This window comes from Plecotus auritus (genome assembly GCF_963455305.1).
Source record: "Plecotus auritus genome assembly, chromosome: 3".
Classification (NCBI taxonomy): Eukaryota; Metazoa; Chordata; class Mammalia; order Chiroptera; family Vespertilionidae; genus Plecotus; species Plecotus auritus.
In genome coordinates this window covers 88,100,762-88,127,947 of record NC_137772.1, presented here as the reverse complement: position 1 = coordinate 88,127,947, position 27,186 = coordinate 88,100,762, and positions in this window count along the sequence as shown.

The window sequence follows — 27,186 nt, the reverse complement described above, 5'->3', positions numbered from 1 at the left end:
TATACTCATTAAACAACTTTCTTTTGCCCTCTTTTTCTAGCCCTGGTAACCATCATTCTACTTTCTATTTCTATGAATTTGACTAAGTTAAATACTTCATGTAAGTGGATCATCCAGTATTTTCTTCTTGTGACTGGCTTATTTCACTTAGCACAATGTCCTCAAGATTCATCCAATCAATCTTCCATTGATGGATATTTGGATTGCTTCTACTTCTTGGCTATTATAAATAGTGCTGCTATGGATATGGGTGTGCAAATATCTCTTTGAGGCCCTGTTTTAAATTATTTGGGATATTTACCCAGAAATCCAGATCATTTGGTTGTTCTATTTTAAATTTTTTTGAGGGAACTCAACACTGTTTTCCATAGCAGTTGCACCATTTTACAATTCTAATAGTGCACACGGGTTTCAATTTCTCCATATCCTCACCAACACCTGTTTATCATTTTCTTTTATTATTGTTGTTGATAATAACCATCCTAATGGGTACGAAGTATAGAATTCAGAACTTTTGATTCTCTCTATCATAGACACTGTTCTTGTGGTTGAACTTTCATGAATTTTGACTGCTCATTGTGCCACCTCCCTATTTAGGATTAGGACAAAAATTCTACACACAAAATAGGGTGAAAAACTGACATTTTACCTAAGCAAGGGAAAGAGGTTGGTGAGATATTGTGTATCGATGAATTATTCCTGAAAAGTCAAAATGAAGCTGAGTTTGTGTGAATATCAGTGAGTGAATGAATGGATAACAGCCAGTCTAGCATCATGGCTCCATAATACTTTAATGGTTCCTCATAAACTGTAACTTCTCTTCTTCTGTCTTCAAAACCAACATCATTACATCTCTGCCCATTCTTCTGTAGTCTCACCTCCCTCTTACCACAGTTGGGAAAGGCTCTCTGCTTTTAAGGACTCATAGGACTAGATTGGACCCACATGGATAATTCAGGATTATCTCCTCATCTCAAGATCCTAACCTTAATCATACCTGCAATCTCCCTTTTGCTGTGTAAAGTAACCTATTCACAGGTTCTTCAAATTAAGATGAGGACATCTTTGGGGGAGGGGAAGGGGGCATTATTCGACCTACCACAACATATAATAAATGTTTTTTCATAACTGGCTTTTTAATAATTTTGTAATGCCTTTTGTCATTCAGAAGTGTATAATATTAACATGATCAAATGTATCCATTTTCTCCTTTCTAGTTTGTGTGTGTCAACAAATATTCCCCTACCTCGCCCTAACCGGTTTGGCTCAGTAGATAGAGCGTCCGCCTATGGACTAAAGGGTCCCAGGTTTGATTCCGGTTAAGGGCATGTACCTTGGTTGTGGGCACATCCCAATAGGGGGTGTGCAGGAGGCAGCTGATCGATGTTTCTCTCTCATCGATGTTTCTAACTCTCTATCCCTCTCCCTTCTTCTCTGTGAAAAATCAATAAAATATATTTAAAAATATATATTCCCCTACCTCAAGGACTGAATAATATTCCAGTGTGCGTGTGCGCGTGCGTGTATGTCATTCATCTATTGACAGACACAAGTTTTTTCCATATCTTTACTATTGTACATGATGCTGCAGTGACCATGGGCATGCAGATATCTCTTTGATATCCTGATTTTATTCCCTTTGGATATATATCCAGAAGTGGGATTGCTGGATCATATGGTAGTTTTATTTTTAATTTTTTGAGGAAGCACCATACTTTTTCCATAGTGGCTGCACCAATTTACATTCCCACCAACAGTGCACAAGGGTTCAGTTTTCTCCACATCCTCGCCGACATTTATACCTCGTCCTTTTGATGATAGCCATTCTAATAGGTGTGAGGTGGTATCTCATTGCGGTTTTGATTTGCATCTTCTAGATCAGTGGTCGGCAAACTGCGGCTCACGAGCCACATGAGGCTCGCGAGCCGCGGTTTGCCGCTCTGTTGACTAATGAGTTTGCCGACCACTGACCTAGACTCTCGATTCCAATAATTACAAGCTGTTGTTGTTCCTTGTGATTAAGCCCCTATCCCAGTGGTCAGCAAACTCATTAGTCAACAGAGCGGCAAACCGCGTGGCTCACGAGCCGCAGTTTGCCAACCACTGTTCTAGATGATTAGTGATTTTGAGCACCTATTAGCCATTTGTTTGTCTTCTTTGGAGAATTGTCTATTCAATTCCTCTGCCCATTTGTTAGTCAAATTGTTTTTGTTTTGTTTTGTTTATTGAGTTGTGTGAGTTTTTTTAATATTAACCCCTTCTCAGTCATATGATTTGTAAATATTTTCTCCCATTCCATAGATTGCCTTTTTATTTTGTTGATGATTCCCTTTGGTGCACAGAAGTTATTTAATTTAATTTAGTCTGATTTTTTTGTTTGTGTTTTATAGTCTTTTAATTAGCATAAATTAATGTTTTGCCTATTGAGATAAAATTTACATTAAAATGGCACATATTAAAGGGTACAATTTGATGACTTTTGACATAGGCATCTACCTGCAAAACCATTACTACATTTAAGATAATGGATATTTCCATCGCCCCCTAATGTTTCCTTGTGACCTTTTGAAATCTATTCCTCCTCCCCTCCCTCTCCCCAGACACCTATTCCTATTAACCTGCTTTTTTAAAAAAATATTTTTTATTGATTTCAGAGTAGAAGGGTGAGGGAGAGAGAGATAGAAACATCAATGATAAGAAAGAACCATTAATTGGCTGCCTCCCGCACAACCTCCACTGGGGATCGAGCCCACAAACTGGGCATTGAACCGTGACCTCTTGGTTGGTAGGTCCATGCTCAACCACCGAGCCAAACCAGTGGGCCTACTAATCTGTTTTATGTCACTACATATTAGTTTGCATTTTTAGAATTTTACATAAAAGGAATTATACTGTATATACTATATTTTTGTCTGGCCTCTTTCACTCAGCATAATGCTTTTGAAATCAATCCTTATCAAGAATTAATTCCTATTGATGAAATATTACATTTATCAATGCAATAAACAATGCTACTTCTTCCTCCTCTTCCTTCTCCTTTCCCAGATTCTTTTAACTTCAAGGAAATGAATAACTGCTTGCCAGAGACTTCCTATGGAAGAAATAGTTTTTTAGATACTACCATTAAATTGGGTATGGTAATAGATATATTTCAAAATAGCAAGTGGTAGTATTATCATATCCTTATCTTTATACTGCTTCAGAATTTTAAGGTAACAGACAAAATTGTGATATTTTATGCAAAGACTGACTCTAGATATTTGAGGAACACCATACAGAGATTTTAAAAAGTGATTATGTAAAATCTACACTATGGTCTCTGTTTCTGCCAAGTAGATGTTTGTGATTTATTCCTCTTACTGCAGTGAGTAAAAAAAAAGAAAAAGAAAAAAACAGCATAAATATTAAAGTTCATTTCAATGATGGGCAACTTTTGTTTTTAGATGCCAAGAAAACTTATTTGTGTGAAAAGATCCCTCCTTATCATCCTTCTCCTCTCTCTTTCTTCCTTTTCAGCTCCTCTTGCCCTGGCTCTCCCTTAAGTGCTGCTTGATGTAATGTAATTCTATCACTCTATTAGCAAGAAGGAGTTACCAAAGGGTTTTGAAAAGAATAATAGAATATATCAAACATCCATGTAAAGTGGATTTTTAAAGCCTATATAAAAGCCATTTGCTACATGTGTGTATGTATTTCACATATTTATTGGGAGGGGGGAGATAAACACAGGAAAATTGCTCTTCCCAGAGCATTAATCACTCTGCTCCACTGTAGAATCAGCACAACAAATTATCTTGTACTGACACAAATTCTTTCTCCAGAGCAACTGTAATTCACGTTTGAGATATGATATGATAAAATGTAAGTACTATGTCACATTGGCAACTAGCAGGAATCAAACTTAGGGATAATCTGTTTTTCTTGGCAATGCATGTTTTTGAAGCAAGCTGGGTGCCCTAGTTTAGAAAGCTGTCTATTACCCAATACCGCTATCCAATAGTAGTCACATGCATAACTCCCTTGGAAAAGAGAGCACTCAGCTTCCTCCTTTTCTACCCTTTTTAATCATGAGGTAGAGTTAATTTCAGAGACCAAGATGCACCCCCATTGCCTTGGAATAATACTAACAGTCCTAATAACAATAACAACAATAAAGTAACATGGACTGAGTTTTTATGTGACAGATATTTTTCTGGGTAATTCACATATACTAATTAATTTAATCCCCATAACCTCCTATAAAGTAGGTACTATTATTAGTATCTCCATTTTGCAAATTACAAAACTCAGAAACAGAGAGAATAAGTAAGTTTATCATGGATATAATGTATCTTCGAGATACCTCCCCCAAAACTCTGCCTCTTTTCTCTCCAAGAACTCTCTTCCATTCCTCCAATCATGCAGAGAAAGCATTGACAGATAATACACAGGACACCCATTTACATATGAAGTTCAGATAAACAGCAAATAACTTTCAGTACCAGTACATATCACACAATATTTGGGACATACTCACACTTACATTTATCCTATGTTTTGATTTGCTAATTCTGGCAACCCTACCCAGGGACTTTGTGTTCTCTCTAGTCTAGCTCATCAAAATCTCATGTCAAAAAAATTGTAACTACTCACTTATTCTTTGAAAATTGAAGCCAATCTGTTTTCTTTCCCAGGTGTAGTTACAACTTAAGTCTCCTTCAAACTGTGGAAAGGAACCTGATGAAATAATTTTGGGCATTGGAAACAAGTGAAGGAGATTTTAGGGGAGGGTCTGAAAAAAGTTGTTTCCATAGCCCTTAGGACCAACTAGAGACCTCGACATGCTTAATCCTATCTAAAGGTATTCTGGATGGACATCTGGATGAACATCAGGAGAATCCTTGCCCAGACTATCCCTGTCAGGCCAAGAGCATTGATTGACATCTTGCCAGATAGTTCTCTGTAGTGAGGGGATGTCCTGTGCAATCTAGGATATTTGGCAGCATCCCTGGCCACTACCCACTAATGCCAATACCAGACACAACTCTAACTGTAGAAATTAAATATCTCCAGACATGGATAAATGTCTCCTGGGAGGAAAAATCCCCCTTGATTGGGAACCACTGTTCTAGAACAATCCCAAAACAGGAGCCCCCAGGAAGATAAATCAGGGAATTCTAGAGTGAAATAGGTATGCCTCCATCCTACCTGGAACAAATCAGATGAGTCTGTAATCAATGTTGGTATCATCTAAGAAGTAGGTTTAGAGGTGCCCTTTGCTGCATTTGTCTATTCACCTTCAGTGGACCAGTACAGGGCCCACAGTTTTCAAGGAATGGTCCCATTCACGTAAGTAAATAAGGGAGGGTTGTAAGAACTGCCTTGTCTACTTAACTTATATACAAAGCCTGGTACAGTAAGTCAGGCTTGATTGATTCTATTCTTAGTTCAGTTTTGTCTTCTAGAAATCTCAGCTTAACAATGGAATCCAATGCAGGCCTAAAACATTTTGGGTAGGGACAGCATTACAAAGAAGTTTATAAAGCTCTCCTTTGAAACATATCTATTTTCCCAGTACTTAACTTACATATTATTATTTTTTAAAGTCAGACCATCTTTACTTATAGCTGTAGAGTGCAAGTGATGAAGTTTTGATGCAACAAGATAATGCCTATAAATGTGTAACATACTACTATCAATATAATCCAGAAACATCAATGTAGATCCCATTGAAAAGCATAGAGTTTATCCTGAGGAAAAGAAGGGGCATCGATGATCAGATATGTGCTTCTAAAAGATGGCTTTGTCTGTATTGGAGGGGGGGGGGTGGGCGGAGACTGGAAGCAGAGAGGCTAATCCAGAAGCATCGCAGTGATCAGATGACAGATGAGGTGGCGTGGATTAGGACAATGCCAGTGGGGAAGGAAACAATATAAAGTCGAGGCGAAGTATGGAGTTAGATGCAACAGAATTTAGAGATTGAATAGTTGTGGTATAAGGGAAAAAAGGGAATCTGGATTCTGTCCAGATATCAATATGTTGGTATAGTTGTTGGAACACAAAAAGTATGAGGGTGAGGGGATTGATGAATTTAATTTGATCTCCTACACAGCTTCTACTGCAGAATATATGTTTATATGCACCATTAAATGGTGCAAGGCTGATCTAAGGGTGAACTGATGGGCAGGCAGCATCTGATGGCAGGTGGTAGTGAAGGTGCATGGGGTTCCATGACAGAAAGCTACTTGTTTGAAAAATAAAACAAAAACTATGAGCCTAGTGGAGCACTGACAGCCAAAGCCCAGACAGGCATGGGCTGGGGAAAGAACCAATGACTCGACTAAGAACTGATCCTTCACTTTCAAAAGTCCGTAGACGGTCCAGGCACCAAGCTTGGTGAAGACAAAAGCCCCCTGAATGAACTTGCGAAAAAGAGATAAGTTCTTGTCCCATCCACAGGTCAGAAGGGTAGGAGAAGTGGGAAAGAATGCAGATGAAAATAACTTGTTATATGTGGACATTTCATAGGCATAAAGGGGATTTCCACAGAAATAGCACATAGAGTCTAAGGCAAGGGTTGAACAATCAGCTAAGCCCCCATCACCCTTTCTATCTAATGTTAAATTCCAGAGAGATTCAAGTTGCCAGAAAACATCCACCCGAGTGACCTCCTTTGCATTAAGACTATCTCCTAATGGGATGAAAAAGTTTAGACATGAAGGCAGGGAGAGAGGGAGAGATTTTTGGAGTTTTAGCAGAGAATATTAATCATCCAACACTTGTGTACATGACACCGAGAAAATATTGTAACAGTATTTATTGAATAATTATTAAATATTGTGGTAAAGCTCTATGCTAACTGCATTTCATTAATTAACCCACTTTACTTTCACAATGAGGTTAGTACTGCTAATGGCACCCCAAGTAAGGAGAATAAAGCTTAGACTAGTCAGGCAACTTACTCCATAACATACAACTAAAAGAGCCAGATTTGAACTCTGGTGTGTCTGACTTCAAAGCTCACACTCATAACCACAGTGCTATTGCCATGACTTTGCAGCCCACGAGACACATAAGAGTTCATGGGAGACAGCACTTGGGCTGTCCCTACCACCATTCTGAGGAAATCAGTGCGGAGCTGTTTCATGCAAGGCCGGGCTGAGAGAAGGCTATTTTTTGCCACAAGAATGAGCCTCCTCTTATTCTTGCTGCAGAAAATAGCTTCTTTCTCTCTTCTCCTAGCTGTGCAAGGAACTGTTCGGGAAAATTGGGCTAATTAAGTTGATCACACCCCTATTCTTTACAACTTGAGAATATGGTTAGGAATGGAGATATTTTACAGTGACTATAGCAAAAAAGTCAGGCCCTGCTATTAAGTCCTTTTTGAAAAGATTTATGCAAGGGAGAAATATAGATCTTCAAAGAAAGAATTTGAAAAGACTAAAAATAGTGGGCTCTTTCAAAGCTAGTCTAGACATTTACTTCCTATCCATGGACTCCAAAAATTATTGGAATAAAATCTACACATTCTTAAGAGATTCTACTTAGACTTAAATTAAGCTTATAGGACTTATCTAGGTTAATTTCATTTTGACAAAGCAGGTCAGATTCTCAAGGTAGTTGGTTGAGCATGTTTCTGGTAGCAAAGGGGCCAAGGATCTGGACTTCACACAACCGTGCTGGTGTTTTCCTCTGTTGTCTTCAGAACAGGCAAGAAGTGTAGAACCATGCCCTTGCAGAACACATACACAGCCCCTGTCTGTATGTTGTGGGAAGTTGCCAACGTGCTTTTTTTGAGGATCCAATCTTCCCTCCGTATTTGCCATTAAAAACAGTCTACTTTTATGATGAGCATATAGATGCTAATATTGGTTTTCTACTGCTGCTATAACAAATTACCACAAACATAATGGCTTTAAAAAGCACAATTTTATTATTTTACAGCTCTGGAGTTCAGAAATCCAAAATGGGTTTTCCATAACTGCATTCCTTCTGGAGGCTCTAAGGACAATCTATTCCCTTGACTTTTCTAGTTTATAGCAGTTGCCTTCATTCCTTAGCTTGTAGCCCCTTTCCTCCATGTTCAAAGCCAGAAGTTTAGCAACTTCCGTTCTCTCTCTCTCTGACTCTCACCCTCCTGCCACCCTCTTAAAAAGGATTCTTGTGATTACATTGGGCACACCTGGATATTCCAGAATAATCTTCCCATCTCAAGATTCTTAACTTAATCACATCTGCAAAGTTCCTTTTATCATGTAAGGGTACCATATTCACAGGTTCCAGGGATTAGGACATAGACATTTTAGGATGGGGGTGTATGAGGAGTGGCATTATTCTTCCTATCACACTGCTGGCTATATTTATTGGATTTTCTTGTATAAATAATAAATTGGAAACCCTATGTTACTCCCAAGTGTATTGCTTTGTTTTGTTTTGTTTTAAGTTTTACTATCCATGAAATCCAAAAGTCAGGTTACTACTGTTAAGAACCTCCAGCCAGTGTGGAGCTGACCATGAACTTGGATAAGAAAGAGAACAGCAGAGCAGAGGGAAACTGTCTTGTGGTCTACCAAAGAGGAACGGAGTACAAAAAGATTATTGTTAATATTTATGCATTCAACAAGCATTTACTTATTAAAGCACAATCAGAAGTTTTTACCAGGTACTTTGTAGGTACTCAGCACAATGCAGATGTAAAGAAAGCAAAAATAGGATCCCCCAGAGGTTTAAAGTATAGCTAGAGCAGTGAGGCATCTAGAAATCAGCAAACCACCCAAATAAAGCAAGGTGGTTTCTTATGTTTGCTTTTGAATGCAGAATCCAGTTTTTATCATTCTTTATTTTGGCTGCAGCCACACAGAAGAGCTCTATCATACTGAAACAATCAAACAACCCTACCAGCGTGTTGGTGGTGGCTACTCAAGATCTAAACACCGGAGGAAAGAGAACGCATACATTACATGAAATAATGTTTTAGCTACCAGAACAATCAAAACAAATAAGAGTTACTGACCAAACGTTTTTGCAAATATGAATTTAAAAAGGGATGAACCATGTTTCTACATGACTATAATCCAAAGAGGGCATACCTATAAAAAGATATACCCAAATGAATATAAAAGTGGTAATTTTTAATTGATGATTTTTTAAAATGATGAATCTGTGGTTTGGTTCCAAAAAGCCTAGTTAAGTTTTAATTTATTCCCAAGCTGTTGTTAGACATGGAATCCACAGAAACAGCCAAAAGTCCAAGTTTCCCTGACCAGTGCTGTGCCCCCAGCAGGAGATTCTGTGACTCAAGTCATTGAAGGGTCTCATCCTGGCTCAAAGCAGTGTCAGGACGGTCCCCATCCAGCTCACTCTGCAGTGAACAGCCCAACAGGGCAAGAAGTGCACATTGCCCCGATGGCCTCATATTTGTGCAGGAAACATAATCTTCCCACCACCACTTCCACTTCCACTGCTTCAGTAAAAGTGTGAGAAAAATAAAGTAGATGATCCAATGATAATAACAGGTAATATTCATTATGAACCCACTGCATACCAAGCAGTGTTCCAAGTGCTTAAAATATATTAGGCCATTTCATCTTCTAGTGATTTTATGAGGTAGTTGGTATTAATATGATCTCCCCATTTCTCTGTTGCAAAACTAAAGCACTGAGTAAGTTGCTCAGTGAGTAAGTGACAGAGTTGGAACTTGAACCTCAATAATGAAAGCTGTACTCTCAACTATGACACTAGACTGCTTTGCTTTACATAGCGGATGCTGTAGCCAGGAGCATGGCTTCAGCTTGAGGAGAAGAGTGGCTCCTTAGAGAAGCCATCCAAGCGAATGGAAAAGAGGCAGGAGTTGGAGCCATACCAGCCAGGTTGGAGTCCATCCTAGCCTGAGCTTTTGAGATCTTAGTAGAACTAACTGCAAAGTTCATGCTACAGTTTGTCAGGCTGCCTTGGAGTGTTGTGGCAGAGAGGGCCCTCCCTGGCCTCTGGATGGAGCTCCGAAAACTTCTCTTCAATGGAAAAACCCAGCTAGCATCCATGAAGAAGCCTGCTTTCTTTATCTCTATTGATCAAAGAGCTGGAGTCCTGCTTCCAATCCTTAAAAATAAACTCAAAGCAAGCTACTGAAATTCTGAAATGAGGAAAGGCTTCTTCTTCACTGATTACAGAGTGGGAGAGTTGTCAGTTTGCTGGGATGTACTCCAGAAGTACCAGGCTAACACACAGTACTCAGAATCCCCAGAGGGTGTTTATTATGGCTTTTGGAACCCAATAACATGCAGAAGAAAAGGCTTTCTTAAAGTTCTCCAGACATCTGTTCTATCAAGAACAACAACAAAAAATCTTTGTTCATCTGTTAAAATTGTCACTTAATTACCCATACTACCATGCCATCCATATGCTAATGTTGTCTTTTATATAAGACTAGAGGCCCAGTGCACGAAATTCGTGCACAGGGGGTGTGTCCCTCAGCCCAGCCTGCACCCTCTCCAATCTGGGACCCTTTGAGGGATGTCCGACTGCCCATTTAGGCCTGATCCCAATAGGATCAGGCCTAAATGGGCAGTCGGACATCCCTCTCACAATCCAGGACTGCTGGCTCCCAACTGCTCACCTGCCTGCCTTCCTGATTGCCCCTAACTGCTTCTGCCTGCCAGCCTGATCACCCCCTAACCACTCCCCTGCCAGCCTGATTGATGCCTAACTGCTCCCCTGCCAGACTGTTTGCCCCTAACCGCCCTCCCCTACCAGCCTGGTCACCCCTAACTGCCTTCCCCTGCAGGCTTGGGACCCCCCCAACTGCTCTCCCCTGCAGGCTTGATCACCCCCAACTGTCCTCCCTTGCAGGCCTGGTCCCTCCCAACTGCCCTCCCCTGCTGGCCTGATTGCTCACAACTGCCTCCCTTACAGACCTGGTCCCTCCCAACTGCCCTCCCCTGTTGGCCATCTTGTGGTGGCCATCTTGTGTCCACATGGGGACAGTCATCTTTGACCACATGGGGGCAGCCATCTTGTGTGTTGGAGTGATGGTTAATTTGCATATTATTCTTTTATTAGATAGGAGGATTAGATAGGATAGAGGCCTGGTGCATGGGTGGGGGCCAGCTGGTTTGCCCTGAAGAGTGTCCTGGATCAGGGTGGGGGTTTTCTTGGGGAGTGGGGCAGCCTGGGTGAGGGGCCTGTGGTGGTTTGCAGGCTGGCCATGCCCCCTGGCAACCCAAGCAGAGGCCCTGGTATCTGGGATTTATTTATCTTTTATAATTGAAACTTTGTAGCCTTGAGTGCAGGCCTAAGTCAGCCAGGAAGTTTGGCTTCCTCCATCACCGGGGGCAACTTAAGCCTCCTGCTCTCTCCAGCTCTGTGGCTGCCGCCATTTTTGTTGGGATTTACTTATCTTCTATAATTGAAACTTTGTAGCCTTGAGCGCAGGCCTAGGTCGGCCAGGAAGCTTGGCTTCCTCCATCGCCGGGGGCAACTTAAGCCTCCTGCTCTCTCCAGCTCTGTGGCTGCTGCCATTTTTTGTTGGAATTTATTTATCTTCTATAATTGAAACTTTGTAGCCTTGAGTAAAGGCCTGAGCCTGCCAGGGTGTGCGGAAAGCTTGGCTTCCTCCACTGCCGGGAAAACCCAAGCCTACTGCTCACTCCGTGGCCACAGCCATCTTGGCTGGGTTAATTTGCATACTTGCTCCTGATTGGCTGGTGGGCATGGCTTGTGGGTGTAGCAGAGGTGCGGTCAATTTGCATATTACTCTTTTATTAGATAGGATGATTGCTTAATTGAGTGGCTTTAAAAAAAACACAAGTGCATATCATGTATATCCCAGTTCCAAGAGATAAAGACTGACTTCTCTCTCCAGGTTTTTAGGTAGATTTTTGCTATTCCACTTATCTTCATTATTGTTCATATGTGACCTCACATTATATGCTTTTCAAGCATAAAAAAAAGTGTCATGGAAATGACACTATTATAGCTTAGAGTGATTATGACCAAAAAATCACTGATATTTTCAACTCAGCTACCTCAGTGGAGTCCAGGGAACACCACTGTGAAAGATCTATGGAGCCAACACTGAGAGTCACAAATCACCATGAAACCTATCTAATGATGTTTGTTTCCATGGACAAAATAAGTTGAGTTTTTGTTTTGGGGGGTTTTAGCAAATGAACTGAGCAGGTTCCAGAACTAATTCTAAGTTTCTTTCTCATTGATTTATAGTGAAAGTATTGATTTATTAGGGAGTTTCTAGGTCAGAAACGCATCTTTATTTTTATCAAAAGAATTCCAATCATTTGTGTGTGTGTGTATGTGTGTAGGTGTGTGCACATGTGCCCATTTTTAACAAATAGGATCCATTAATTCATTCTTCTCCTCACCTCAGATGGTTATATATCTGAAGAAAAAGAACTAACACCTCATGTAAACTACTACCAAAATGAGAGGGGAAAGACCTAAATCTGAATGCTAGTATACTGTTATTGCTTTTATTTTCATGGAAAGCCAAGAGACTAAAAAAATTCCATCTTTATGCAGGGTGTAGGGTGAGCATGTATGTGAAAGTGTAAATTTGTGTATGTGATCCAAGAACATTTGTTGGATTTCACTAATATGAAAATCAGTGGAGAGTAGGAGAAGAGATGATGATACAGTGAGATTTGGTCCAGAAACACAAACCAGTTCATTGAATGAGTAAAATGAATGAAAGATCTATTCATGAGACTTGTGCAGACCAGGGAACACTGCCTATGTCACAGCTCAAATAATTTTGCATTTCTGAAGCTGTTCTATATTAGTGTGTGTGCACACTTGCATGTATGTATGTGTGTGTGAACATACATAGACAGCATGTAAAACTGGTAACCTTTCTACTCAGGAAATAGTTTGTGACTTAAATAGTTCAACAAAGTAACAAGTGCCCCTACAAAATACAACCCAAGTCCTAATTGGACTTAGATCCAGTTGTCAAAGCCCACAAGTCAGGCAAAGCCATCATACAATGGAGACTATAATCCATAGTTTTTGTCTCACAGCACACCTTAAAATTGTCTTCTTGTATTTCCCCCACTGCCTATGCTTCCACTTCCCATGGTTTTTATCTTGTTTTATTTATGAGCCAAAACTATAAATATATTGAAACATGAAATATTTTGTTAGTTTGGTACAATTTAAATTGTTTTCAGCACCATATATGTTTAAAACATCTTATAAATATTTAAAATCATCATAATAATGGCTCCACTGACTCATAATAAATTCTATATTTTGTGTAGGGACGATTGCCAAATTGATAATCTAAATAATTGGAAAACCCTATCAAACTTCATGACCTGTTGATCTCAAGAGAATATCTTTCTGATTACTGGAAGAGCTTGAGCATTGAGTCTAGCTATCTTAGAACTTAATCTCAATAGATAAACATCCTGAAATTTACCTCTTTGGAAAAGATAAGTAAAAGAAATATTTTTGGCTAAAGCATTTGTTTATTGGGCTGTATCTTAAAAGTATCTTAAAAGACTCCAAATAGTTTTCAGGAGTCTCCAGGCAGTGCATCAAGAAAAAGAATCACAATCATGCAATGCCTGCCATGCTCGGGAATGGAGAGTTCCAGGCATGATGGAGAATGGGTGTGTGAAAGCGAATGGCAGCAAATGATGCTGTGGATGAACAATGGAAGCCCTTGGGAAAGAGTCTTAAATGCCCTAAGAACAATGGTGTTCCAGGTGCAGCCCCTGGAACAGCAGCATCAGTATCACCTGGGAGCCTACTAGAAATGCAAATTCTCCAGCCGCAGCCCAGACCTACTAAATCAGAAACTCAGGGGCTGGGGCACGGTGATCTGTTTGAACAAGCCCACCAAGTGACTCTGACTCACCCTGAGTTCGAGAACTTCAACCATAGGGATGTTTCCAAGTACTGGAATGACATGATTAGATCTTGGTGTGCTGGTGGCAACATGAGAAATGGACCAGAGGGGAAGAAACTGAAGGCATGGAAGCCTGAAGAGGAATTAAAGTATTGGTTCCCTAGGAAGTTTTGTATTTTATCTGTATTTTAGCAAGTCTAATATATAATTAATTATTCATTACACAATTATTTTATTTGCCTTTGGAAAGAAAAAAAATGTCAATTAAATGACAATAAATGTTCCCTATCACTTGGAATTTTTATTTTATACTTTTTGAAAGGGCTCTTTAAAACTTGTACTGATAGATTTTTATCACATACCACCCCTGCACATACATAAAAAGTAAAATATAAACAAATAATTTGGTTAAGGTATTCTTAGCAAATATTTTTTCACTCCAGTCACCTGAAAGTTAATGATGGGTGTATCTTTTCTTTTAAAAATGCTCTGCTATTATCACTGAGGTGTGCAAGTAACTGAGGCTCCATTCTTCAGGTCTGGATGTCCATGGGCAGGCTGTGGTAGCTACCTCATGATTACTGCCTGGACAACAGAAGCTCAAAAATGCATCCAGATGTGGGAAATGTTAAAACATGGGCAGTGGTGTGCATCTTAAAACTGATGAATTCTCAATGAGAGCTAATCCATGCTTCAATGAAGACAGTAACAGGAATAATGGGAAGGAGGAGGCAGAGACCAACAACACTTCAGAGGGGACTTCTAAAGGCCATTGAACAAATAGATGTTGGAGGAGGGAAGAGGCGCATGAATTTGAAGTTTCTAATCTGAGTAACTAAATAGATGGCATGGCCTTACCTAAGATAAGATACTCAAGAGAAGGAATGGATTTTAAGAGCAGAAGGGAAGAAGTAGATAAGAGTAAAATGAGTTTAGTTTCAAAATTTTGAGTTTGAGAATCCTGAGGGATATGCAGGCAGAGATACCAGGATGTGCATGGAGGGGCATGGTTAAAGATAAAGAATTTGGAATAAAGCATTGGAATAGTAGCATTGGAATTTGAAACAAGGAGGCGGAGTACTATTTTCCCAGAAGAGTACACAGAAAGTTTGAAGAGAGCTGGCGATAGAACAAAACAAAATTGAAGAAGTGAATAGAGGTAAGAAGGAGCATTTACAGAGAAAAAGAAAAATAGTGAGATTAGGTTTCATGTCTTATGAATTCCTCAAAGACAAAATTGACTTGTTCACACTCTGAGTCTGCAGGGAATGCTTAACCCAGAAAGGTTGGTCAATACACAAAAACAATGGCCCAAAAGCCAAAAAAGATGAACATTTAAAGGAGGAAGTGGTCAGTACTACCAAATGTTCCAGTTGATCCTTTTAGATCAAAGGGCCACTGGATTTAGTAAATTTTGTTTAATTTGTACCACTATCACCTCACTTTACCCCTGAAAAAAGACATGAAAATACATGCCCTAAGCCCGTGGTCGGCAAACTGTGGCTCAGGAGCCACATGCGGCTCTTTGGCCCCTTGAGTGTGGCTCTTCCACAAAATATCACGGCCTGGCGAGTCTATTTTGAAGAAGTGGCATTAGAAGAAGTTTAAGTTTAAAAAATTTGGCTCTCAAAAGAAATTTCAATCGTACTGTTGATATTTGGCTCAGTTGACTAATGAGTTTGCCGACCACTGCCCTCAGCTAAGAGCTGGCTGACGGGTGAGCCAGAGGCAGGACCCCAGTCTCTTGACACTTGTCCTGGGGCTGTTTCCTCTACACTGAGTTTTTCCTCTCAGAAGAGGGTTATGCCCACTGCTGATAAACCTCTGGATCCGAGCTCCCTCAGATATGCTCAAATCCATCCAGGAAAAGGAACTCCACTAACACAGCCACATCACCCACGGAGCAGGAGGAGTGAGCTCTAGAGAACAGAGCACGGGGTCAGATGGGCATCCAGATCTTGCTTACACTTGAACATTGTCGGTGAAGAAAAGATGCATATGACTTGTATCTTTGGGTCATATCTTGAGCCAGAGTTTTCTCTAACTCTCATTACATATAATAAGTCAGGAAGAGACACTGTGAGCAGATGGAAGAAAAATAGAACAAGTGGTGATATGGGGTCATTAAACAGGATGTTCATACCAGATTCTATATGTAGTTGAGAAAAATATGAATTCGGTAAAGTCAAAACAAAGATACTGATGTTAACATAAGAAATATTCAAATCTGTAAAGAATGTGAGTTTATTTGAGCCAAACTGTTGACAATTGCTGGGAAGCAGAATCTCAACATATTGGGAGAATGCTACATGGAATGGCAGTTTTGCACCTTGTTTTATACATTACAATCAAAAGAGGAGATATAAGTGGGTGACATGAAATCCATTGGTGATAGATTTGGGAGGCGGGAGAAAGCAAAGTGGGGGGAAGCTCTGGGATTGGATAAAAAGTAAAACCATAGACACTTCTTTTACTGAGGTGGGTGCAGGATAGTTAGCAGTCAACAATTAACTCAGTAACACTGAGGGGATTTGTGGTCTCCACAGAGCAGTGCCTGTGCTTTGAGGAGGGGGTGGGGAAGGAGGAAAATTACTTGGACATTCCAATGATATGCTATGTATAACTTTTTGGTACATTTCATATCCTCCCGTTTAGAAGCCCTAAAGCTACAAATGGTCCTCCAGATGGAACTGCAAATGGAAGCCACTGCATCCTTCTTCCGTGGATCCCTAGATCGCCCATTTCCAATGGGTCCCTGACTGCTGTCCCAATCGATGTCCATTTGCCAGCAGGAAGTAGTCAGTTGGGGTTTCCTAATTGGAGGGGGGACTGAAAGGAGTTTTTAGGGGTAAAATAAGCAGATTTAGGGAGTTTTAGAAACAAAGAGAGTCCATGGGGGAGGACTACACAGGTGAGGGCTATGAAGCTGCCAAAAGGCATACATTCACAGAGAACAAAAGGCACCACAGGATAAGGAGAGAGAAAGGCCCCATTTACAGAAGATAAGGGAAAAGCGCCACAGGGGATAGAAAAATGCTGACAAAAGGGAAGAAAGAGGAAAACCGATTTTCATAGGTGATAGAGAATTCTACTACTGAAGGGGAGAAACAAAAAGGGGGGGCACGTGGGGTTTGAGCTTTGAAGCTGCTATAGTGACCAATCAGAAGGGAATATCGGGACACAAAGAACTGCAGCCTTCATGAACCTTAGGGAAAAGAGCTCCACGTGGGAGTCTATACTTGTTTCCAATAAATTTCCACCTTTCATATACCACCTTTTGTCTGTGGCTCCATTCTTCAAATCCACCTGGACAAGAACCTGGGAAAGAAATCACCCTTGCATTCTGCTCAGAAAGAAACCACAAGTTTCAGTTTGGTTCTGAGTTTCATTATCATAGATGCAAAAAGACAATAGGCTCTGTTAAGGTAAAGATTGACCTTTATCAGGGAAGATGCCAGCCTGGGATATGACTACCCACCATAAATTGCATTTTAATTTTTTTTTAATTTCTTTATTGATTATGGTATTACATATGTGTCCTTATTCCCCCATTACCCCCCCAACCCCCCATACATGTCCTCACCCCCCTGTTGTCAGTGTCCATTGGTTAGGCTTATATGCATGCATTTAAGTCCTTTGGTTGATCTCTCCCCCTTACCCCCACCCTCCCCACCTTCCCTGAGGTTTCACGTTCTGATGATGTTTCTCTGTCTCTGGATCTGTTTTTGTTCATCAGTTTATGTTGTTCATTATTTTCCATAAATGAGTGAGATCATGTGATATTTATCTTCCTCTGCCTGGCTTATTTCACTTAGCATGATGCTCTCCAGCTCCATCCATGTTGTTGCTTATGGTAAGAACTCCTTCTTTTTTACCGCATCGTAGTATTCCATTGTGTAGATGTACCATGGTTTTTTAACCCACTCATCTGCTGATGGGCACTTAGGCTGTTTCCAAATCTTAGCTATGGTGAATTGTGCTGCTTTGAACATAGAGGAGCATATATCCTTTCTGAATGGTGTTTCTAGTTTCTTAGGATATAGTCCTAGAAGTGGGATCACTGGGTCAAATGGGAGTCCCATTTTTAGTTTTTTTGAGGAAACTCCATACTGTTTTCCACAGTGGCTGCTGAAGTCTGCATTCCCACCAGCAGTGCAACAGGGTTCCTTTTTCTCTGCATCCTCGCCAGTACTTGTCATTTGTTGATTTGTTGATGATAGCCATTCTGACATGTGTGAGATGGTACCACATTGTTGTTTTGATTTGCATCTCTCAGATTATTAGTGACTTTGAGCAGGTTTTCATATGTCTCTTGGCCTTCCTTCTGTCTTCTTTCGAAAAGTATCTATTTAGGTCCATTGCCCATTTTTTGATTGGGTTGTTTATCTTTCTTTTGTTAAGTTGTATGAGTTCCCTGTAGATGTTGGAGATTAAACGCTTATTGGTGATAACATTGGCAAATATGTTCTCCCGTGCAGTGGGCTTATGGTATTACATTGTTGTTTTGTTGATGGTTTCTTTTGCTGTGCAGAAGCTTTTTATTTTGATGTAGTCCCATTTGTTTATTTTCTCTTTAGTTTCCATTGCCCTAGGAGCAGTATCAGTGAAGAAATTGCTGCGGCATGTGTCTGAGATTTCACTGCCTGTGGATCCCTCTACTATTTTTATGGTTTCCTGTCTTATGTTTAAGTCTTTTATCCATTTTGAGTGTATTTTTGTGTATGGTGTAAGTTGGTGGTCTAGTTTCATTTTTTTTGCATGTATCTGTCCAATTTTCCCAACACCATTTATTGAAGAGACTGTCTTGACTCCATTATATGTTCATGCCTCCTTTGTCAAGTATTAATTGAGCATAGTGGTTTGGGTTGATTTCTGGGTTCTCTATTCTATTCCATTGATCTATATGTCTGTTCTTGTGCCAGTAGCAGGATACAAAATTAATGCCAAGAAATTTGTTCTTGTGCCAGTACCAGGCAGTTTTGAGAACAGTGGCTTTGTAACACAGCTTGATGTCTGGTATTGAGATCCCACCTACTTTGATCTTCTTTCTCAGGATTGCTACAGCTATTCGGGGTCTTTTTTTTATTCCAGATGAATTTTTGGAAAGTTTGTTCAAGATCTGTGAAATATGCCGTTGGTATTTTAATGGGAAGTGCATTGAATTTATAAATTGCTTTGGGTAGTAAGGACATTTTGATGATGTTGATTCTACCAATCCATGAACACAGTATGTTCTTCCATATGTTTATGTCTTCCTCTATCTCTTTGTTCAGTGTCCTGTAGTTTTCCGAGTATAGGTCTTTACCTCTTTAGTTAAGTTTATTCCTAGGTATCTTAATTTTTTTGGTGTGATGATAAATGGAATTGCTTTTTTAGACTCTCTTTATGTAAGTTCACTATTGGTGTATAGAAATGCCATAGACTTCTTGGCATTAATTTTTTATCCTGCTACATTGCCAAATTCAATTATTAAGTCTAATAATTTTTTGATGGAGTCTTTAGGGTTTTTTATGTACAGTATCATGTCATCTGCAAATAAGGACAGTTTTACTTCTTCTTTTCCAATTTGGATGCCTTTTATTTCTTCTTCTTGTCTGATCGCAATGGCTAGTACTTCCAGCACTATGTCAAACAGGAGTGGTGAGAGTGGGCATCCCTGTCTTGTTCCTGTTCTTAGGGGAAATGGTTTTAGTTTTGCCCATTGAGTATGATGTTGGCAGTGGGTTTGTCATATAAGGCTTTTGTTATGTTGAGGTATGATCCTTCTATTCCCACCTTGCTGAGAGTTTTTATCAAGAAAGGGTGTTGGATTTTGTCAAATGGTTTTTCTGCATCAATTGATATGACTATGTGATTTTTATCTCTCAATTTGTTTATGTGATGTATCACATTTATTGATTTGCAAATATTGTACCATCCTTGCATCCCTAGGAAAAAATCCTACTTGGTCATGGTGTATGATCTTTCTAATGTACTGCTGGATCCGATTTGCTAGAATTTTGTTGAGGATTTTGGCATCTATGTTTATGAGGGATATGGGCCTGTAATTCTCTTTCCTTGTGTTATCTTTATCTGGTTTTGGTATTAGGGTGAAGCTGGCTTCATAGAAGGAGCTTGGAAGTGATCCTTCCTCTTGAATTTTCTGGAATAGTCTGAGGAAGATATGTTTTAGTTCTTCCTTGAATGTTTGGTAAAACTCCCCTGTGAAGCCAATCTGGCCCCGGGCTTTTGTTTGCTGGAAGCTTTTTGATGACTGCTTCAATTTCTTCCATAGTTATTAGCCTATTGAGATTTTTAGATTCTTCTTGATTGAGTTTTGGAAGGTTGTATTTTTCTAGGAATGTGTCCATTTCCTCCAGGTTGTCTAGTTTGTTAGAATAGAGTTGTTCATAGTATTTTTTAACAATCCTTTGTATTTCGGTGGGGTCTGTTGTTATTTCACCTCTTTCATTTCTGATTTTGCTTATTTGCATCCTCTCTCTTTGTTTCTTGGTAAGCCTGGCTAGAGGTTCATCAATCTTATTTATCTCTTCAAAGAACCACCTCTTGGTTTCATTGATCTTTTGTATTGTTTTTTTGGTTTCTATGTCATTCATTTCTGCTCTAATCTTTATTATTTCCTTCCTTCTGCTCACTGTGGGCTTTTCTTGTTGCTCTCTTTCTAATTCTTCGAGTTGCAGAGTTAGATGATTTATTACCATTTTTTCTGGGTTTTTTTAGGTAGGCATGTAGAGCTATACACTTCCCTCTCAGGACTGCTTTCATTGTGTCCCATAGCATTTGCATTGTTGTGTTTTATTGTCATTAGTCTCCAGGATGTTTTTACTTTCTTCTTTGATCTCATTGGTAACCCAATCGTTGTTTAATAGCATGGTATTCAGCTTCCAAGTGCTTGAATTTTTTGGAATGTTTTTATTGTAGTTTATTTCTAATACTAGAGGCCCAGTGCACAAAATTGGTGCACAGGGGTGTGTGTTCCTTAGCTCAGCCTGCACCCTTTCCAATCTGGGACCCTTTGAGGGATGTCTGACTGCCCTCTCACAATCCAGGACTGCTGGCTCCCAACTGCTCACCTGCCTGCCTTCCTAATTGCCCCTAACTGCTTCTGCCTGCCAGCCTGATCACCCCCTAACCACTCCCCTGCCAGCCTGATTGATGCCTAACTGCTCCCCTACCAGCCTGATTGCCCCTAACTGCCCTCACCTGCAGGCCTGGTCACCCCTAACTGCCCTCCCCTGCAGACATGGTCACCCCCACTGCTCACCCCTGCAGGCCTGGGTCCCCCCCGCAACTGCCCTTCCCTGCAGGCCCGGTCGGCTCCAACTTCCCTCCTCTGCCAGCCTGGTCACCCCCAACTGCCCTCCCTTGCAGGCCTGGTTTCTCCCAACTGCCCTCCTCTGCTGGATATCTTGTAGTGGCCATCTTGTGTCCACATGGGGGCAGTTATTTTTGAGCACATGGGGGCGGCCATCTTGTGTGTTGGAGTGATGGTCAATTTGTATATTACTCTTTTATTAAATAGAATTATGCCATTATGGTCTGAGAAAATTCTTGATATGATTTCAATCTTCTTGAATTTGGGGAGACTTTGCTTGTGACCCAATATGTGGTCTATTTTTTAATATGTCCCATGTGCACTTGAGAAGAACATATATTCCATGGCTTTGGGGTGAAATGCTCTGAAGATGTCAATTAGGTCCATCTGATCTAGTGAGTCATTTAGAATTGCTGTTTCTTTGCTGATTTTTTGTCTAGAGGACTTATCCAGTGATGTCAGTGGTGTATTAAAGTCTCCTACTATGATTGTATTGTTGTCAATCTCTCCCTTGATATCTTCCAGGAATATTTTTATGTATTTGGGTGCTCCTGCATTGGGTGCATATATGTTTACCAGGGTTATATCCTCTTGTTGTATCGATCCCTTTAGTATTATGAAGTGGCCTTCCTTATCTCTTCTTATGGCCTTTACTTTGAGGTCTATTTTGTCAGATATAAGTACTGCTACCCCAGCTTTTTTTTTTTTTTTTTCATTTCCATTTACCTGAAAGATGTTTTTCCACCCCTTCACTTTCAGTCTGTGTGAGTCCCTTTTTCTGAGGTGGGTCTCTTGTAGACAGCATATATATGGGTCATGTTTTTTTATCCATTCAGCCACTCAATGTCTTTTGATTGGAGTATTTAGTCCATTTATATTTAAAGTTATTATTGAAAGGTACTTGTTTGTAGTCATTTATATTTTTTGTGTCTGTGTTCCTTTTTACCTTTTTATTTCTTCTTTTTACACCAATCCCTTTAGCATTTCTTGCATTGCTGGCTTGGTAGTGATAAACTCCCTTAGCCTTTTTTTTTTGTCTGTGAAGCTCCTTATTTCCCCTTCAATTTTGAATGATAGCCTGCTGGATAGAGTATTCTTGGATTCAGTCCCTTGGTTTGCATCACCTTGTAAATTTCCTTCCATTCTTTTCTGGCCTGATGTGTTTCTGTTGAGAAATCATTTGATAATCTAATGGGAGCTCTCTTGTATGTAACTTTCTGTCTCTCTCTTGCAGCCTTTAAGATTCTCTCTTTGCCCTGAATATTTGCCATCGTATTTATGATGTGTCTTGGTGTGGGTCTTTTCAGGTTCATCCTGTTTGGGACTCTGTGCTTGTGTGACTTTTTTCTTCCCCGCATCAGGGAAGTTTTCTGACATTATTTCTTCAAATAGGTCTTCTAACCCTTGTTCCTCTTCCAGTTGTTCTGGCACCCCTATTATTCATATGTTGCTTCATTTCATGTTGTCCCAAAGCTCCCTTAGGCTCTCCTCCTGTCTTTTAATTTTTTTCTCCAATTGCAATTCAGTTTGGCTGCGTTTTGCTTCCCTGTCTTCTAATTCGCTAATTCGGTCCTCTGCTTCTCCTAGTTCACTGTTAAAACTTTCCATGGTGTTTTTTATTGCAACTATATCACTCTTCATTTCTTCTTGATTCTTACATAAGCTGTTGCTTTTTTCATCCATTTCTTCTTGATTCTTACATAAGTTCTTGATTTTTTTTCTTCCATTCGGTTTATGAACTCTATGACCCTTATTCTGAATTCTTTTTCTGACATATTGCATGCCTCTGTTTCACTTAGCTGTTTTTCTGGCGATTCCTTTCTTTCCTTTGGGAGTATCTTTGTCTACCCATTTTTGGTCTCACCAACTGATCTAGATGTCGAGTCATGCAGGGGCTGCTCCTTGGGTGGAAATGGCTCCTTGGGCTGTGGTTGATTCTCGGGCGATCACGGTAGCAGCTGCTTCTCAGTTGGCAGCGGATCCTCTGGTGGGTGCTGTTCACAGCAGTGGTGTCTCCTCTGGCTGGTGGGGGAGGCTGCTCATTCAGCTGCTGTTCGTTGGACGGGGGTGGGCTGATTATGAGGCTGTTGCTCCTCGGATGGGAACGGGTTGCGTGCGGCTGCTGCTCCTTGGACGGGGCCCAGCTGCTCACGTGGCTGCTGCCCCTCAGACAGGTGCAGACTGCTCTCATGGCTGCTGCTCTTTAGATGGGGGCTGGCTGTGGGCTGCTGCTTTTGCTCAGTTTGGGTGGGCTGCTCTTGATGCCGCCACTCCTTGGATGGGGCAGGTTGCTTGCAGGGCTGTTGCTCCTTGTACGAGTGCGGGTTGCTCATGCAGCTGCTTCTCCTTGGACGAGGGGCAGTCTGCTCGCATGGCTGCTACTCCTCGAACGGGGGACAGGCTGCTTGCGCGGCTGCTGCTCTTCAGGTGGGAGTGAGCTGCATGTGCTCTTGCTGCTCCTCAGACAAGGGCGTGCCGCTCACCCGGCTCCTTCTCGTCAGACAGGTGCAGGCTGCGTGTGGGTGCTGCTCCTCAGCTCAGTGTGGACTGCGTAGGGCTGCTGCTCTTTGGACATGGGCAGGCTGCTCGTGTGGCTGCTGCTTCTCAGAAGGGGTTGGGCTGCTCACACAGCTGCTGCTCCTAGGATGGGGACAGGAGGCTCGTGTGTCTGTTGCTCCTCGGAAGGGGGAAAACTGCTCACACAGCTGCTGCTCCTCGGATGGGAGCAGGCGGCTCACACTGCTGCTTCTCCTCGGATTGGGGCATGTGGCTTGTGCAGCTGCTGCTCCTTGGAAGGGGTCTGGCTGCTCGTGCGGCTGCTCACGTGGCTGCTACTCCTTGGATGGGGGCAGATTGCTTGCACAGCTGCTGCTCCTTGGACAGGGGCAGGCCACGTGAAGCTGCTGCTCTTAGGCCTGGGGTGGGTTGCTCCAGGGGCTGCTGCTCTTTGGACAGGAACGGGCTGCTCATGTGTCTGCTGTTCATGTGGTTACAGTTCCCTGGGCTAAAGCATTGGGCCGGTCAGAGGGGAGTGCACTTCAGAACTCACAGGAGCCTGCGCCTGGGGTGGCTGGAGCCTCATTGACCATGGGATCACAGCCTAGGTAGCAGGTCCCTGGGAGGGGTGGCTGTAGAGTCCCAGGTGTTATCTGAAGGCACTCTGGGTGGAGATGAGGCTGGGCACCCAGTTACAGCGGCTCTCCCCTTCAAAAAGGTGAAGCCTCTGAGGACAAGCTGGCCTCCTGGTACTGTTTGCAATGGTAGCAGAAGCTGCCTAGTTAGGCGAGCCTGATTAGCCTGCCCCTGAAGGTCCTGTGGGATCTAACTGTGCCTCACTCTCTCTCTCACACACACACACCCCACCTGACCACACACTCCTCTTTTACTCCCTCACTCACTCACTCATGCTCTCTCCCTCACTGCCACATTCTTCCTGCCTCAATAGTTGGGTCTGGGGTGTTATTGACCATTTTGTGGATGGAGTTTCCTCTCCAGGTGTCTGGTTATGTGGCTTGCTCTCAAGCCCCTTGGCCAGACAGGATAAAATTCACCTCAACAAGACACAACACAAAGGGAACTAAGCACAAATGTACTCACAACACCAATAACCCCAATATAAGCAACCACCTAGGAAAAGAGAGTTAGGGCAGAGAAAAGAGAGCACGAATGATATCGAAGAGAGAGAAAAAGATGAGCTAAAAGACAAAGGAAGAAAAAGGAGAATATATATATGTAAGACACCACAGAACCAATAGATAAACCAAAAGAATACAAACACCAAACACCCAGCAAAGAGGGTTGGGGCAGAATCTGTAGAGGCTGAGCTTATATACTGAAAATAAGATTAAGAATTGGATGAATATGGGGAAGACCTCAATTTAGTATTGAGGAAGTAAAAAGGGAATAAGTGGATAAGAAGAAAGAGAATAAGAAGAAAATAATAATAATAAATTTACAAAAAAATTGATTTCAAAAATGGTATAAAAGATTAAAAATAGCAAATAAAAATAAAATGTAGTGATGTAAAAATAATGCAAAAATAAATAGAAAATAAAGCAACAAACAAACAGGAAAACAAAGAAGAAAAAAAAAGGGATAACAAAATAATAAAAATAAAAGCGGATAAAGTTAAGTGTTGTTCCTTTGGCTGGCTTATGATCCCAGTCATCTGTGTTGTACTGTTTCGCAGTTTCTGGGGCTGAAGATTTCTCTTTAGGCCAGTTCCTATGACCTCTCAGGGAGCATTCAGATTCCTTTGTGTCATTCAGGGTGGGATCTGGGTGTGGCTGTATTGGTTGCCTGGAGACTGGAGGGAGGGGCTATCTCTCAGGAGAAAATGGCAGCCGGGCTCAGGTATGACTCAGCATCAGACTCACTGCCACCTCTCCTGGACCACCTACTCTCCCTAGATTCCACAAGTCCACACCTTCTCCCACACTTCAGCCACGGGTAAGTGTCTGTATCCAAAAGGTCCTATGAACTAGGTCAGTGAAGAAAGGCACAGACCCCAGAGCAGGGAAGGACTATGTCTCCACAAGCTTCTCTCTTGCTGGCACTGCACGGTCCAGCCAGCCCTTCAGGGCTACCTCTGAGCTCAGATCCAAAATCCAGAATCCAAGGTCCAAAATCCCCTACCTCCTGCAGTCCCATGGACCCTTTTTTCACAGTCAGACACTTTGCCTGTCCTCAGGGACGCGGCTTGGCGCTATGTGGTTTCTCCCTGACCCTCTGGGCACAGAGGTCTGGCAGACTCTCCTGCCAGATCCTTGATTTTACCTTTATCCAGGGGACCTCTGCCCTTCCCGGCTGTAAACTGTCTCACCAGCTGCGTCTCCTTTGCCAATTTGGGCTGAATTCTATTCATTTCAGCCACTCACTCTATTTGCTCCAGGACAAGACTCAGGACACATCCGTCTATTCTGCCGCCATTTTGTCTCCTCCCTGCACTTTAATTTTAAAAAGTTTTAATTTTAGACCATCCTTTGTGGCCACTCTCCGAGTTTGCAAGGCCTTCACACAGGTCTTCCCTAAACTACACAGGTTAGTATGTGGCCCCTTTTCATCCACACTGACATAATTCTCTTTAATAATAATGAAGTTGTATTACTGTTCATGCATCGGATGACATCCTGAGAAAAACAATGATTTCTGAAGAGCACTGAGTCTCAAACATCAGAGTGCTCAAGAATTACCAGGGAAGGTCTTTCCTTCAGAGATTCTGAAGTAGCCTGGGTGGGCTCAGCTATTGAAATTCAAAATTCTCTGGAAATTTATTCCAGGAGAAAGAATGAATGTGACATTTCCCACATTTCAAAACTAAAAGCTTTCAAAGATCAGGCTCCACAACGCATTCCCCTCTCTGAGACCCTTGCAGGGCCAAAGGGTCTGTAGGATGAGACATTTGCAGTCACAATCCCTGTGGCTTTAGTGTTTTCATCAACAGAGACAAATACAGCAGCGCAGAGATTTCCAGAAGCTCCCATCTGGCAGAGAAGACTAATGTAACTTTCCCACTGACATCTTAGCATAGGTGCCAGAAGTATATTCGTTTTGGATCACAGACCTAATAGGGCAGCTCCTCTGGGACATTACCCTGACAGATGACCTGTCTTCCTTCTCCAACCTATGTGCCACCCACCTGCATTACCTGCCTCTCCATGATGGTGGGCACGGAAAGTCATATCTGACCTGCACCCCTGAACTGAATCTCTCCCAGCAAATGTCAGCCTTGCTATAAACTAGTAAGAGTGCAGCTTTCCTTCCATTATGCAGGTTGCAAATTTCACTCTTTCATATCCCCTGGCAAAAAATGAAAAGCAGATATGGTCTAGCTAGAATTCTAATCAAAGAAGTGCCAAGTAGGTGCAAAAGCAGACACAGACTCATGCAGATATTATTGGCTGGTTGATAAAAATCATCAAAGAATCTTATAAAATGGCATGAAGGAATTGAGTGATGGTAATTTATTCACTAATAGGCCCTATTCAGTCAGAGCTTATAAAACATCTTGGGCTAAAAATACAAAATA